This window comes from Linepithema humile, chromosome 1 (assembly GCF_040581485.1).
Source record: "Linepithema humile isolate Giens D197 chromosome 1, Lhum_UNIL_v1.0, whole genome shotgun sequence".
NCBI classification, from domain to species: Eukaryota; Metazoa; Arthropoda; class Insecta; order Hymenoptera; family Formicidae; genus Linepithema; species Linepithema humile.
The window spans coordinates 29,938,190-29,950,512 of record NC_090128.1 but is presented as its reverse complement, the minus strand read 5'-3'; the positions used below and the strand labels follow the sequence as shown (position 1 = coordinate 29,950,512).

At 47.5% G+C, this 12,323-nt stretch overlaps 1 protein-coding gene across 5 annotated transcripts in view; it reads left to right on the top strand.

The window, feature by feature from the left end:
* Fas1 (fasciclin 1) overlaps positions 1-12,323 on the top strand; it is a 237,894-nt gene that overhangs the window by 148,588 nt on the left and 76,983 nt on the right. The gene's annotated exons all lie outside the window — the stretch shown is intronic.

The window sequence follows — 12,323 nt, the reverse complement described above, 5'->3', positions numbered from 1 at the left end:
CGTAACGACTCGGACGTTTTCACCACCGAATTACTTGCGATAACTGCATTGTGCAGAAACAACGTTTCACTTTAGATTTTATTCGCGTTAAAAAGATCGCCCCCTTTCAAATATTTGCGTAACTTCTCGGGCGAGTCAAGTTCTTGGTTTTTTCAAAGCTTCACTTTAATCCCCGTATATTTTCGACACTTTTTACCATAACAATTTGCAGTAATAAACTTGGACGGAGTTACGGCGAATCGCTTAAGTGGAACTTATTCCGCCGTAACTTGAGACAAACGCGCGATTCAGTCGCCGTCTTTCGCTCGGAATCCAGACGAATGGAGAACTCAAGAGGTCGAAACTACGACTGCGTCCCCTCGAGTGCGCCCGGGGTCCCCTTTCTCGTTTCTCGCAGCGGGGAAAAGCTCTCTTTATCTCGTCAAGTCGGCGCCCATCTCGCAACGCTTCCGCCTCGAGCGGCAACGAGAGAGGACTGACCCCCTCACGCGCCTTTCTCTCTTTCTCTCTCGTTGTCCCGCGCGAGTCTGCAGCAATTTTGTACATCGCGAAAAGTTTCACAATTAGTCTTGGAACTTTCATAATTCCGTAGCTTAACCCGCCTTGTTTTGCGGCCGAGCGTTACCGCGGTCGGTTTAATTTATCATTTCACCTCTCGCCCGGCCATTCCGACTTTTCCTCGGCTCACACCTCCCCCCCCCCCTCTTCCCCCCCCCCTGAACGTGCTCCATCGTCCTCGTTCGCTCCTGTTCGTCCCGCGCAATTTCTCACTTTGAGCCGAATCTCGAAGGCGGAGCGTTTTAATGAGATTTCTTTCTCCGATTAGAGATTGGAAGGAAATTCTTCGGGACGAAAGTAATCCGCGTGTCTCTCATGCGATCGTTAAATATCATAAATAACCAAGCAGGTTCGTGTGGTTAGCGTGCGGTTATTTTCGTGGAGCTTATTATCAGCAAATCCTCCGCGCGAGTTTTGTTCGATGTTTTTAATTTAAAAAAAAAAAAAAACGAAAAAACAACTTCCGGAGTCGCGTAGACGGGATCGTACGTGTATTTCGAGCGAAATCACAGAATGCGGGTTTAATCTTACTCGGAGCGACGCGAATTATGTAAGTTGAATTCCATATCAGGCTCATTTAAGCGGAAGAGAGAGACTTTGCGGTAAATGCGCGCGAGGGAATGCCAGACGGATGCAGTGACAGGTGTACGGACACGGCTACAGAAACTCGCGGCCGCCAGGCAACCGCCGGGTATTATCCTATTAAATACGTCGGTCGAACAAAGAGTGAAGGGGTGGAGGTCAGCCGCAGTCGCGCCACGGTCGTGCCCAGCGCTCTCTCCGCCATTCGCCCGCCGTCGTAAAGTTACATTGCGGCGGGATAATGTTCTGCGAAGCGGCGCGCCGGTGCGGCCGAAATCGCGCGGGGTCGACAGGAGACATTTCTGCGCGCTGCACGCGATTTCATTCGTGAATTTTTCAGCGATCCGGACGGATCTGTAAGAAAGAAATTGAGATCTGACGAGGCACGGAGCAGCATCCAGGTGACTCTTCGCGCAAGCATCGTCTACTTCCGCTGGAGCACGAATTCTATCGCGAGTTTTCTCATCAAGAGCACGCGGCTGTAAACAGTCGAGGATGCGGCAAATCTGCGCGACAATTAAGCCAGACGAAAGATTCGCGCTGTGTCGACCGACGCCGTGACACGGCGGTGACAATGGCGGGGTATTTCGACTGCCGGTAAATTTAGTCGCGCAAAGTTAAAGACTCCGTCGTCTTGGGAACCGGGGTTCGAAAGAGCGAGGGGGGGAGAGAAGGAGAGGGACGCGAGGAACGAGCGGGAGAGAACCCGGTGAGACTCGGCGACGGACGGACGGGCGGGCGGGCGGGCGACGGCTGCTCGAAGATGGTCAGGGGAAGGGCATGACAAAGGAGGACGGTGCGAACTCTGGCTTCTAGGTAACTTAACTGCTCCTCCTGGTCTTTGTGCGAAACTTAAAGACGCCGTATAGTTCGGGGCAGGCGATAGCGCACGGCGGGCGAGGCGAGGTCGGGATTGTGTGTGCGCTCCTGGCGACTTTGAGCTTCACGAAGCGAAGAGGCGGGGGGGGGAAGGGGGAGGGAGGGTTGGTTACACTGTGCACTACGTGCCGGGGAGCAAGCCGCTCGGGCGTCTGCGACACATCCCGCAGCCGCAAGGCCGGGGGGGGGGGGGGAAATGAGGCGGAGAGGCGGGGGGTTCGTTTGTCTTGCCGGAGAATGCGGAATTCGCGCGAGTCTCGGGGATGAGAGCGAGACCGCGGCCGCTTCCTCCCTGGTGATCGAGTTTATTATCGACCTGTTATTGAATTATTACGACGGAGTGTGTCTCGGTTATGATGAGAATTAGCGGAGAGGCGGCGCCGAAGAGACTCTCTCTCTCTCGACTCCGATTTCCGAAGAAATGCAGCAATTGGTTTTGGGCGCGAAACTGTCGGGCGAAATTAGCGAAATGTATTTCTCCCTCGCCGCGCCGCCGATCGATCTCAATTAGACTTTCAGGTCGAAATTTACTTCCGGATTCATGAAGCCTTGCATTTTTAATCCCCATCTCTTGATTCGGGGTTCTCTCTGGGAAGCTGTTACGCGGAACACGTTTCCTGGCACATCTGATATTTCACGGTTACCGCTTCTCGTAATGTTATACGAGACATAACGATATCATAACTGCATAATTATGTTATTATGCTTGTTACAATATTAGCAAGTGTATTATACCGCTTTTTCTGCATATTCTCGTCGGAGAAAGCGAGAGAGAGAGAGATTAAAGCCGCGACAGATTTCAATGTATATACGGGTCGTGCAAAAAGAAAAGACCGCCCGCTTTGATGCGCGGCGAGTAATCCTACAGATTTTAATCTCGTTTAATTCCGCAACGTTTTATCGCGTGTACGCTTCCGGCATAATCGTGCATGCGCCACCAGAAATTCCAATCTGCTCCTCGCGCGGTGGCAGCGCTCTCTCTCTTTCTCTCCCCGTTGAGTTAAACCAATTAAGATAAGACCGCAAGATGAATCATCTCATGTAATAATTTTTCAACCGTCTGAATTTTCGCGCACAAATAAAATGGGAACACGTTCTCGTCGTCGAGTAAAAACGAGGGCGACTCGTCTCGCGCGATGCGAGAGACGCCGGAAGAATATGGCAGTTCTCGAGACCTTTCCCGGTGTCGTCGGAAAAATCTTAATTATGTCACATAAATGCCAGCGTGATTAAAGGGTTGCATTCGAGGCTTGCGCGATAATGAAACGAGACTTAAATACAACTTGCGCGCTCGCATTTATGGGTTATAATTAAAATCTTTTTAAAGAACGCGCGCCGCCGGGCGCTCCGCCACTCATAAACTTCTTCCTAATTGCTTCCGCATCAAACGTCGGTTGTTACAGGCGGCGTGTGCTTTACACTACAACAAACTAACCGACCCGCCGGACGAAAGAGAGAGCGGCGTCTTTGCGGAGAAAAATTCATCTTTGTTCATAATTTACGCTCGCGATGTATCACGGCGCGCTCATAGAAGCGCCATTATTTCTCACTGCACTTAACAAGATTTAGATGGTAATAGCTTTGATCGTCTGTAGATCCGATCTTAATTCGCCGGCGTGCGTAATAAATTCCAGCTGCAGTGTACTATTTTTCTCAACTGCATCGCTCGCGCGCACTAATGAGCGCCCGAAGAAATAGAGAAACTTTAAAAACTAGAGCAATTGTCTTAATGAAAGCGAATAATTCAGGTAACGTGTCCGGCGCCGCGTTCGTGACTGCGCGAGGGAACAGTTGGCGTTTCATTGCACCTTTGTCCGCGTGCCGCGACGACTCGCGCTCGGAACGGCGTAATTATGCTAAAACTTCTTTTTTCCAAGTGCGCCCGGGAGGCGAGCGATATCATCGCGCGCGGAGGCCGCGGCGCCCGCATTCGTACCGCGACCAGAATAAATTGGCTACATTTTCGTGCGACAGAAATCTGCTCGCGCATTCATTATCGCCGGCGCTGATACCGGCGTTCGCCGATAACTCGCGCGGCCATTATTCTCGCTAAAGTATTTCGCTTTCGACAACCTCCCGCGCGCTGAGCAGCGGTCGAAATAGGCCGGCCGCCTATTTAATTAATCAGGCGCGAAAACCGCGCGAACGACGATTATCCGTCGGCGACTCGAGTTGCCGGCGCGGCTCGGACAGCTACAAAATACTTCGGGGGGCGTCTCGCTTCCGCGAGTGCCCGGCATTCAAGCTGGATTAAATGGGAAGAAGACCTAATGAAGACCTCTTCCGCGCGTCCCTGTGGCGCGAAGCGGCAATAACGGGCGGCAATATAAATAAAACGTTTCGGAAGAGGAAGAGGGGATTAAGGGAGGCGGAGGATTAATGAAAGAAATATCTAAGAAGATAACATAAAAGTGCCAAAGAGAGGTCTAGTGTTATCGTAGAAGTAATCAAGGGACGCCGAGGGAGAAAAATTTCTCTAATTTGCGATAATCCGGATGGCGGGAGGATATTACAAATTTTTCGCAAAATCTTTTATCGGGACGGAAGATTGTCCCGAGTCGCAGCGGTCTCCCCCCCTCCCTTTTCTCTCCCCCTCTAAACCCCTAGGGCGACGTGCGCAGGGGGAGGGAGGGGTTTTCGCATAAAGCGACGACGCCCCTCTTAATTCCTTGTTTCCTTCGCGCAAACATTTTCTTCATTCGCAATCGCGACACCGCCGCGGGGCGCATTGACGAGAAGGGGCGCCGCGGCCGGATATAGAAACTCGTCACGGCACGACGACGTCTGACTGGCGGGGTGGTTTATTTGGACGCTCGCAATATCCCGAATTCTTCACGTTCCCACTCGCGGAGGCTCCGGATTCTTCGAAACCGCGCCCTTTCCACGATGCGCGCCACAAGAGTTCCGAATTCATTAAAGAGCATTCTTAATCCCGCGCCCCTCTCCGGCGAGTGCTCAATCATCGGGTGATCGATGGCCAACAATTAGAGGAGCGATATCCTTCACGGTGGGCTGACTGCAATGGTAGTTGAATCGGATGGTTGAATGGACCGCGTGCGATTAAGTCCCCTCTTCCTCCCCTCCGATGTTCCTCGTCCGCTCGGACCTATTTCTACTTCTCCTATTGCATTCTCTCGCTCTCTCTCTCTCTCTCGCTTCGTCTTCCGATTTCAACAACTGTGCCCATCCACAAAATGGTCCTCTGTCGAGTGGACAAAGAGGATGAATCGAGTACGGACGATGGGTGTAAAGCGATCAATTATCTCTAATTGAAATTAGCCGAGCCAATTGTGAATTACTTGCGCACAGCAGGAGGAAACTTGGTCCACTCGTGATTGGAGACGAGATAAGATTCCTCAAACGAAAGATCAGCCCAGATCTTCGCGCGTATTATACAAATATGTGTGACAACACAGAGTGTAAAAAAAACATTCTTTATAAAAAGTTTATTTTTTCTATCATTCTCTGAATACTTAAACCGTGTAAAAGTGTATACAAACGGAGAAATAAATGAAAGAAGATTAGCCAGATGTGTGAATTGTGTGAGCACCGAAGACTCGGAAGGATTGAAGGATGAAAAAGATCCGAGAATCATGGTGTAATAATTCATCCATAATTATCATATCAGCAGTTGTAATTTCTATTCGAGAGTGTAGTTACATGTAATATATAGTTAATTAACATTCACAATTATTACACGCGGAAGCCGGATGAACATATTTCACATCACGCGTTCTGTTGGAGATTCTGTGCGGGTAACAAAGCGACTCTGTTTGAAAATAACCCGGTGCAAATAAACGATGATAATATCTGCATTATAATGTATAGTAAGGATTATCTCTCTATTTTACATTGGGGGCTCGAATACCTCTGTATATTATTGTTTCGCGAGAATTATCGCATGACAGAATTCACGGAATCTCATCAGCGCATACGCGAGCGACTATGATAAACGCTCCCACCTTGACACGTTCGTAAATCCGTCCGAAATTAAATGGGAAATTATTCTACTTGCGCGATAAACGTTCGAGCGCGCTCGCACAATAAACCGAAATTGTTTCAGAACGCTATTTGCGCCGCTTGAATTTTGCTGAAATATCATTGTCCTTCGCTGATTTCGCTTTCCTCCCCCCCCCCCTCCCGATGACATCCCGCTGATAATTCCTTGCTCGTCCCTTTCCTTCTCCGAAGCGACCCTCCCTCCTTCGTTTATTTTTCCCCGCGCGACCCGCGCCGCATTACGCGCGATTACTCTGACTCACAATTACGCGCGACAACGTGCATTAATGTCGGAGCTTCTGACACGCTCGATGATCGGCACGAGTGTAGTTGGCCGGCACTCAATCGCAATAACGCGTTTGCGGAAGGGTGACGCGTCGGGGGTGACGTCGGTGGCGACAAGCGAGGGGGCAGGCTCGGGCGCGCAAGGGCTTCTATCAGGATTTACGCTCGTGAAACGCCCCCTCCACCTCCTCCCCCCCTCTTTTCCTGCCGCGAGATAACGCGTAATCGTCATGACATATGTTTATTCCTCGTGCGGAGTGCCGTCGGATTCAACCCTTCCGTGCAAACACGTGCCCGTGTTGTATAAATTGCGATTATTAAAGAAATATCGCGCTTATCGTGGAAAACTGCGATTCATTCGACCATATTTCGGCGAAAAATATATATATATGAATAAAGGATCCAGCGGCATTTTTCGGGTGCGTACAATATGAAAGTTTCCACGCGCGAATGTTTTTTAATATTTAAATATGAATTGGCGCGCGTGCGGCTGGGAAGAGGGGGAGGGGGGAGGGGGAGGTATGGGAAAACATACGCTCGTCGCGAATTATAGCGTGCATTCCGTCGTACATACGTATATTTTTACGCTGCCAACAATTTATTCGCGCATCCGCGAAAATTTAATTGAGCGTTGCGAGGAGTCGCGATAAAACGCGACACAATTTACGGTCGGTTGACATTAATTGCGGCGGTTGGTAATGTTACGAATCTATTTTGACCCGCGAGCTTTGATGACAGTATCGATTTTTAATTACGATGCTCCATTCATTTGCATACGCCGTCCCCATAGAGATTTATTAATTTTACATAGCGGATTAGCAGATTGATTAGCGACTTTATCAAAGTGGGACACATTCATAACTGCCATTAATATCGCCGGTTCGGTTTTATCTCGCTGCTTTATACGCAATTAGATGTGACAGGCTGCGATGAAGCAAGATATCGCGAAACGCAAGTGTAAAATCGAATAAAACCATTAATTACGCGACATTATTATATATTCGTTTTTACGCATTTATTAATTATTTATTCACGATAATTTAATATTACACCCGTTAATGTATTGCATTTATTAATGCAAGTTAATATCATATTCATTAATCAGACATACGTGGTCTCGTTGCCGAATGCCGGGCGCATACTACAAATGATTTTCGCAGCTGCCTTTGATGGGCTATTCATGATAAATACTATCATACGATTGCCTTGATGGGGCTGGCAAAGCTCGCCGCAGAATGAACTTCCGATCCTCTTACCACGCGATTATGGCGCTCCATCAAAAATCATATTCAATTTCCTTGATCGTCTCATTCAGTCTCATTCCGTAACCGATAATTATCGAGCGCGGGCTCAACGGATTGGGCTCGATCTTTCCCTTGCGAGCGCACTAATTTGCATTCGCTTACTTTGTATTCATCGATTTTTTTATCAATCTCAATGGAGAAAGACTCTGTATTAAATTCGCAAATATTTTCATAATCTCCCAAGAGAGAGAGAGAATGCTGTAAGATCGATATTTTATAGAACGGAAGCCTCTCTCAACAACATTTGCGACGGTTTTCTTAAGGTGAAAAATTCTCTCGCAATAGCCGCAAGTCCACTCAAGTGGAAGGCAATGCGCCCTCATTCGATCCAGACGAAGACGTCGTCCTTCATCCTCCCAGTCGGCTGTTCTCTCGCGCCGCGCCAAGATTTTCAAAGCAGGACTTCCTCCCAAATGGACGGAGAACACCGGACGGACGTGATTGGGCGCTTCCAGGTGCGATGCGAGATTGATACGAGAAGCTGTTCGAGATTGATTTCGGCGCGACGGAGAATGGAGAGACCGGAGAGTCCTCTAAGGGCCCGGTCGAACGCACGTCTCTCCTCTCGCGCGACGCTCTATGACCACCGCAAGCTTCCTTTCATTTTCGACGAAAATAAGTCCGAGAAGGAGGACCGCCTCCCATGGGAAATGTAGTCATCTGCGCCGAGAAATTCCACAGTACCCAAGGGTAGTTTTCCACGGTACTCTCGGATCTCCGAGGAGATTCGGAATCATCCTATCGCGGCGTTTGGGGAAAAAAAGCACGTGTAATGGCGTAGATATTTTGCCTTGCAGAAGACGCGTGTATTGATCCGTACATGTTCGAACTTTACTGAAATAATATTATACACTAACTGTGCGAAAGAAAAAAGGTAAGTGAAATAAAATTGTTGGAATATATTTTATAAATCAACATTTGTTCGCAAAAAAGTGTCTCCCTCGATCAATATTCTATTTTTCTTCCGCCCGAAATCTCGAAAGTGTAGGAAAGTGTGATTGTCTATACAGAAATATTTTTATCCACCTCCAAAAATATTACGCCGAATCGACGTGTGGATATCCGTAAGTCGCATTTGATTGGGAAAGTTTACGAGATCCGAAATGTTTGCCACATTCAGCGGCGGTGAGAAATTAAAAATACGTTACACTTAACAAGCGTACATGACGAGAGACATTTGCCAGCGGTGAAACGAGCGGATGGCGTACGGGAACGATTATTGGCGAGCGATGCGGCCGGCTCCCAGGCCGCTGATCGATGAACGCGCGTTGTTATTACTACTGTTTACCAATTAGCCCGCGCGTAATTATAATTGGTAATTGCAGGTGCGTCCGCGAACCGCGCCGGCCACGACACCGCAATCGTCCCCAACGCGACTCTGCTCTCGTCGTCCGTCCGCGAATCGCCCCGCACACATCGTATGTCACTGTTAATTTTAAATTACATCACGTCGAAATAGAATTGTTCGCGCGCGCTGTCCAAGTGGCCTGTCGTTGGCCAAATTCCTGCTGGCCGTAAAGAATCGCGAGAAGCGAGAGGAATTGTTGATTGAAAAAGAGAAGATCAAACGTATGAGTCGAAAACTCGCCGAGTCTGGCGAGAAATAGTAGTGCGAATAGCTGAGAGCGGCCTGTACTTCCAGGCCGGTCTTTTATCTCAAAGAAAAATAATTCAATTATGCGTAATGAATATCCGTCAGCTTAATTTACTTAACTTTATAAAGCAGAATGATAAAGAGGAGAGACCGAGCAATTTTTCAAGAATGATAGAAAAGGGCTTTTCGCAGCGCGAAGCGGAACATAAAGTTTCGCCCCGCTTCATCCTGCCGGAAGGGCTCTGCGCGCTCCGCCGAGAGAAATCGTTGCGACGTTACCCGGGAAATATATACACCCCGATTCGCGCAGCCGGGATAAAGAATAGACTTCGTTTCTCCGTCGGCCGTCGCCGGGCAGATCCGATATAACGATAGCGACAAGTTAAAGAGGATGCCGAAAGGATATCGGGGGGTCGCGCCGTCGATTGAGCACGAAGGTTACGAGAAGGTTGGGCAGCTTCCCGAGCCGGAAAACTGATTCTCGCCCTCCGGTATCGGTAGTTCGGTCGAGTCGGAGAAGTGGACTTCTCATAGATTTTTCTTGCAAATGGATTTTCGCCGGGGCGGCTCTCGCGCGCGGGGATCGATAGCGGCGAGAAAAGGAACGCGGATAAGATCGGCGCGAGAAAGGACGAACAGATCTCGGCGCATTTGGCGTTATTGAAACAAAACTTTTTCTTTGAGGATTTATCTCTCTCGGCTAGAATTCATACCGCGCTTCTCTTCCACGACGTAAGTCGCGTGGCCCGGAAATCTCGAGCTCGATTTTAACGACAGATTTCTCTTTCACGGTTTCGATTTTGATTGAAGCAATCTCCGAAATCGGAACAGTTGTCGATCCGAGCAAAAGGTTTCGCACGGATCGTAAAATCGCGAATTTACATTATAATTTTCCAAGTGTGCACCGTCCCGTTTGAAGTAAGACAGCCGTCGATCCGAGAGAGACCTTCGGGAACGCGCCGGATCGATACCATCGGCCGTCGAGCTCGACCCAAAAGGCAAAGTGCATATGCAAACGGGCGGCTGCGTCGTATCTCCATTTATCTGCATACGAGCCAAAGTCCTCTGCGGAAGGCAATAGAGTGTCCTCTGTCGACTCGTAAGACTCTCGGTCCTTTGACATCGGGATTATTGTATTCCGATGCGCTGCAGTGCGGATCCTTGAATTCTATAGCCTCCAATCCTTTAGCTCTTTCCCAATTTTTTTAGCTTTTGTGTTTCCAAATCGCCTAAATTACGTGAAACATTTGCAAATCTTTTTCGCTCCTTTGGATTTTCCACTCTTAAAAAAGGCATGAAAGATCGATACTCGAAAGTATTGTTGACGCTTTTCCGCGACGCTGATTGGTTATCTCGATTATTCTGACAGTTTGGTAGTTTGAGAACGAAGGTTATTTTGACGGTTACTTAAAATTTAAAAAATTTTATTAAAATATTTAGATTTCATAATTATTAAATTATTACAATAAGTGCGCGCTTGTATTGTTTTAGATTCTAGATATAAATTCTTGATTTTCCTTTAAAAAATATTTCCAACTCTAAAAATCCATGTTTTTCAAATTTCACACAAATTTAATTGCGCGTAAATTCCCCCTGCAAATTCTCCGCATTCTGAAAATCAAATATCGGTGTCCGCGCGAAGGCCTCCCAGGAAATCTCGAAAGGTCGCGGCGCCTCTTGCTCCTTTGACACTGGAGTCACCCTTATATCCTTGAGGCTGCTTGCCTCAATGCGGCGGACGCTGTCGGACGCACGAGTCTTACCTCTCTTTCCTTTCTTCTCGTGCGGGGTCAAAGCCGAGAGGGTTAACGTACCCTGCCAAGAGAATCCCCCGTCTTGAAGCGCAGACGTTAACCTTTGCCGAATCCTCCGCTGTGCGCTCGCTCCCCCTTTGAGCGCGGGATTGTTCTACGATTGGCCGCGACGCAGGGGAGATTTCCGTCTGGCTTTGTCCGGACATTATCCCTAGTAGATCTGCGCCGCGGATGTGCTACGTCATGATACTCGTGACAATGGATCGTAACGGGCGCTCGGGGGGACATGTGACGTGCAACGAGGACTGATAATGCTGTGTGTTCGCGTACGTATAGAAAATAGGGGACTTTGATGTGGGCTCGATAGACATTATAGATAAACCGACGATATTATTACGCGTGGCTGCGGTCTTCGTCGAGCACGAGTCGCCGTCGAAAGGTTTCTCGTTCATTATTTCCGCCGATTGATTACACTGTCCGACATTTTTGAACTTTTTTTCAGGCACTTAAACAATGAAAACGGATTTCGATAGGTTTTTTCCCGTAGAATTCGGATCCGAAAAGAAAATTAGCGAATTGGCTCTAGTTTTTGCAAAAAACGGTGTCAAATGTGCAAAAAAACGTGTTTTTGGCCATTTTTGAGTACCTGTAGAAAAATAACGCAAGCTAATAGAACCTTCTAAGTAGGATGAAATTAAAGCTTGAACCTTGGCCTTTTAAACTAAAAAAGAAAAAATCAGGTATCATGACCTTGGGGTACTCGGGAACAGCTTTTCTATACGAGCGCGCACCAATTTCAGTACATGGTTTCCTCTCCGCGCGCATTATTCTCTACGTTCTCTAACTTATTAATCTGGGTGCTTTTATATAAATACTATTGTCTCTTCCGAATCGGGATTATATATAATAAAAGAATAATTTTATAATAATATTCAACAATAAAATAATATTCGTGTAAAATATTATTTATTTTCAGTGAAACAGATACAAGTCAAACAAATACATATATATTAAATGCAAAGAAACGTTTTTCTCTATGTGCTTTTTGGAATGTGATTCCCCTGTATTTTCACGGATCGTTGTGCTTTCCGTTTATAGGTAGTTTGAGAAGAATCACGAATGAGCATCCAACAATAATCGGCTAGCATATTCACCGTAGATTTGCCCTGATACCTTTTCTCTTCCCGAGTACCCCAAGGTTATGATACCTGATTTTTTCTTTTTTAGTTTAAAAGGCCAAGGTTCAAGCTTTAATTTCATCCCACTTAGAAGGTTCTATTAGCTCGCGTTATTTTCCTACAGGTACTCAAAAATGGCCAAAAACACGTTTTTTTGCACATTTGACACCGTTTTTTGCAAAAACTAGAG